Below are 4,532 nucleotides of genomic sequence, written 5' to 3'. Positions count from 1 at the left end.
TTAAAGGCACTGTGCTGCGGTGGTTTGAATCATATTTATCTAATAGATTACAATTTGTTCATGTAAATGGGGAATCTTCTTCACAGACTAAGGTTAATTATGGAGTTCCACAAGGTTCTGTGCTAGGACCAATTTTATTCACTTTATACATGCTTCCCTTAGGCAGTGTTATTAGACGGCATTGCTTAAATTTTCATTGTTACGCAGATGATACCCAGCTTTATCTATCCATGAAGCCAGAGGACACACACCAATTAGCTAAACTGCAGGATTGTCTTACAGACATAAAGACATGGATGACCTCTAATTTCCTGCTTTTAAACTCAGATAAAACTGAAGTTATTGTACTTGGCCCCACAAATCTTAGAAACATGGTGTCTAACCAGATCCTTACTCTGGATGGCATTACCCTGACCTCTAGTAATACTGTGAGAAATCTTGGAGTCATTTTTGATCAGGATATGTCATTCAATGCGCATATTAAACAAATATGTAGGACTGCTTTTTTGCATTTACGCAATATCTCTAAAATTAGAAAGGTCTGGTCTCAGAGTGATGCTGAAAAACTAATTCATGCATTTATTTCCTCTAGGCTGGACTATTGTAATTCATTATTAGCAGGTTGTCCTAAAAGTTCCCTGAAAAGCCTTCAGTTAATTCAAAATGCTGCAGCTAGAGTACTAACGGGGACTAGAAGGAGAGAGCATATCTCACCCATATTGGCCTCTCTTCATTGGCTTCCTGTTAATTCTAGAATAGAATTTAAAATTCTTCTTCTTACTTATAAGGTTTTGAATAATCAGGTCCCATCTTATCTTAGGGACCTCATAGTACCATATCACCCCAATAGAGCGCTTCGCTCTCAGACTGCAGGCTTACTTGTAGTTCCTAAGGTTTGTAAGAGTAGAATGGGAGGCAGAGCCTTCAGCTTTCAGGCTCCTCTCCTGTGGAATCAGCTCCCAATTCAGATCAGGGAGACAGACTGTTGTGTGGGCCGCTGAAGAGGAGGTACTGCTGGCCCACCACCACTAGAGGGCGCCCTGCCTGGAGTGCGGGCTCCAGGCACCGGAGGGCGCTGCCGCCTTACAGGAGCAGCCAGGATGACAGCTGTCACCCATCACTGGAGACAGCTGATCCCAATCAATAAGGAGGTATATCAGCAGGACGGCATCTCCACCTCATTTGCCGAGATATCGCCTTACCAAAGAGGTAACAATCTCAGCCTACACATACGTGTGACTTTAAGTGTATTCTTGTTGATTATCTGTAGGACAGCTGACTACCAGACAGCATTTGGATAAGTACTCACCTTCCTACATTTCTTGATTGTTGTTGACGAGAGGTGGAGGTGGACTCTCCACCCTCCGTGTTGCTGGGTGCAGCCGCATCCACACCTGACTGTTTCTGATTCCTGCCAGCAGTACCGGATCCGACGAGCGGAGGCAGTGGCCACCTGGGAATTCGGGACTTGGCGGCTCCAGTATTCCCGGGGTTCGGTGGCAGAGGAAATCGGGTTGGTTCCGGTTCGACTTGGACAGACGTCTCCTATCGTCGAGCCTGCCCACACGACACCGTTGTAATTAAGCTCAATCTCCATATTGTAATCGGTTGTATTTGTTGTGCCTGTTTCACAACAGTAAAAACAGTGTTATTTGACTCCTCCATTGTCCGTTCATTTGCGCCCCCTGTTGTGGGTCCGTGTTCCTACACTTTCACAACACAGACACCCTCTCTACTTTTAAGATTAGGCTTAAAACTTTCCTTTTTGCTAAAGCTTATAGTTAGGGCTGGATCAGGTAACCCTGAACCATCCCTTAGTTATGCTGCTATAGACTTAGACTGCTGGGGGGTTCCCATGATGCACTGAGTGTTCCTTTCTCTTTTTGCTTTGTATGCACCACTCTGCATTTAATCATTAGTGATTGATCTCTGCTCCCCTCCACAGCATGTCTTTTTCCTGGTTCTCTCCCTCAGCCCCAACCAGTCCCAGCAGAAGACTGCCCCTCCCTGAGCCTGGTTCTGCTGGAGGTTTCTTCCTGTTAAAAGGGAGTTTTTCCTTCCCACTGTCGCCAAGTGCTTGCTCACAGGGAGTCGTTTTGACCGTTGGGGTTTTTACGTAATTATTGTATGGCCTTGCCTTACAATATGAAGTGCCTTGGGGCAACTGTTTGTTGTGTTTTGGCGCTATATAAATAAAATTGATTGATTGATTGACAAATGGCACAAATGTCAAGGAAATCATGATTACTTAATCTCTCACTGATGCATGCGTGAGGCTTCGTGGTCTTCTTGTTTACATCCGGGAAACCTCAAAAGTAGTCTGGCAGCCTTCCCAGAAGCCCATCTTGCAGCGATGACTGCATACCACACATAGTCTCACGAGCGCCACTAGCTTAGATTATGGCAAGCTAAAGTGGATGCTCTCGTTTGTGCCAAACAACTACTCAGTTTCTGGGTATTCTGTGTTAGTACGCGCTGGTGGCCTACATGCTTGATGCATTCTTGCACAAAAAGTAGTTCCCAGATAATTGTGATATATTCAATCAATCAATCAATCAATTTTTTTTATATAGCGCCAAATCACAACAAACAGTTGCCCCAAGGCGCCCCACACTGTAAGGCAAGGCCATACAATAATTATGTAAAACCCCAATGGTCAAAACGACCCCTGTGAGCAAGCACTTGGCTACAGTGGGAAGGAAAAACTCCCTTTTAACAGGAAGAAACCTCCAGCAGAACCAGGCTCAGGGAGGGGCAGTCTTCTGCTGGGACTGGTTGGGGCTGAGGGAGAGAACCAGGAAAAAGACATGCTGTGGAGGGGAGCAGAGATCGATCACTAATGATTAAATGCAGAGTGGTGCATACAGAGCAAAAAGAGAAAGAAACAGAAATTCCTGTGAACTTGTGTATTGTTGGGAGTCAGAGGTGTCTCCTGACCTCGCCTTACCCTGGTACCTTGTCCTGCACGTCCGTTGATTAAAAGAAGGAAGTAGCAATTATTTAAAATTGAACTCAATTACTTCGGCAGATAGACCTCCACACGGAGATTTATTAAACAGAAGTTAAATGTAACAGAATGAGTAGGCTGAGTTTACCCTACACAGATTTCTGCGGGTCCGTTCAGCTGCCTGTCCCTGACGTAAGCTTAGCAGGTCATCAGCGGAAGAGACTGAAACTATCTTTCCCTGGACCCTTTTTTATAGTAGAATCTGTTCCACCTAGTCTAGACAAAGTCACTCTATTCTTTAGGCATTGATTGGTCTTCTCCCATCTGCTTCGGGGCATGGTCCCACCCACGGGCGCCGTGAATTCTTCGTTCTTCTTTTCCCTAAAATGACACCGGGCCTATCCTAATAAGGCAGAAACTGCAAATTGAAGCACCAAATTATCTTCTAACTATCAGCAAGCCTCATCCCCACGGTTACACCACGGATATTTTGACATTTTTGACATTTCAAAGTTGTACAACATCCTGACAAATAAGTCTAATCATACCCGCGCAGGAGATTAATTTCCTATTCCACAAACATGTTCTTATCGAATATGCATGTTTCTCAGTTTATCTACTTGACATCAGTATAGCAACGGCAAAAAGTCACCAAGTTCACAGCACTTCAAAAATGGTTATATGAGTAAAACACCCTAAAACAGCATATTAAGAAAATGTACCAATAGCCTTAGCAAAAGCAAATATAATCATGAACATATTATGTCTTTAATTTAGTGGTAATACGCAGTTCAAAAGTATTCGGATGCATAGTTCAAAGGTATTTGGACAAATGGTAGATATCGTATAATTAACCTTAGCTATTGATTATATGATTGATAGACATTGATACATGTTGATTACTATGCCTGGATAAGTAATCTATCTTTCAGTATCTCGTGTGTTTTTACACCTAAATGATCGTAAGTCAATACTCACACTCATCCAGCAGCATCTTCTCATGTCTGCAAATTCAGTGCCATTTTGCAAAAAGACGGAAACTGGGAGAGGTCAAAGTGGTCCGGTGAGCTCAATCTGTGGGCGTGAACTATCCCACAATGCCAAAATAGCAGAGATATTGCTCCAACGAGAGCGGCACGCTGAGCAGGGTGCATACCACAGTCAGTCAGAAGCTGCGGGCAGTCTGACCAAGATAATTAACTCAGGTTTAAGGGAGGAGTCCGTTTTAACTCAGTTAACAGTTCAGAGGAGGATCTTGAATGGAGCGTCTCATCCAGACTTTACCAGCACACCATCTTTCATTTCTTCTCTGCAGCCCCACAGTGTGACATTTCATGTCTGCTGATGTGTTGTTTGTGCACGGAGACTGATTTGCTGAACTGACACATCTCACAATCAAACATGTTTACGCTGGCTGTGCTCCTGCTGCATCCAGCACCATCTTTCTCAATCAATTCATTTTGATTCTGGCTCTTTTCTCAAAACTTTTTTTTTTCTTTTTAATGAGAACAACCATACAGGTGATCGTTCTCTGTGAAATTCAATACTGATAACTGGAAAATGATGAATGTGGGATTTGATAATG

General features: G+C 43.6%; 1 long non-coding RNA gene across 1 annotated transcript; it reads right to left on the bottom strand.

Moving 5' to 3' along the window:
• Positions 1 to 2,230: 2,230 nt before the first annotated feature.
• Positions 2,231 to 4,130, bottom strand: LOC117529256. The gene is made up of 3 exons (XR_004565963.1): positions 4,107 to 4,130; positions 2,948 to 2,955; positions 2,231 to 2,357 (listed from the first exon to the last, which is right to left on the bottom strand). It is a non-coding gene; the product is annotated as an uncharacterized LOC117529256 (long non-coding RNA).
• Between the last annotated feature and the right edge of the window lie 402 nt (positions 4,131 to 4,532).

This window comes from Thalassophryne amazonica, chromosome 17, assembly GCF_902500255.1.
Source record: "Thalassophryne amazonica chromosome 17, fThaAma1.1, whole genome shotgun sequence".
NCBI lineage: Eukaryota > Metazoa > Chordata > Actinopteri > Batrachoidiformes > Batrachoididae > Thalassophryne > Thalassophryne amazonica.
Note: the sequence above shows the minus strand (reverse complement) of the source record. Positions and strands in the feature narration are given on the sequence as shown.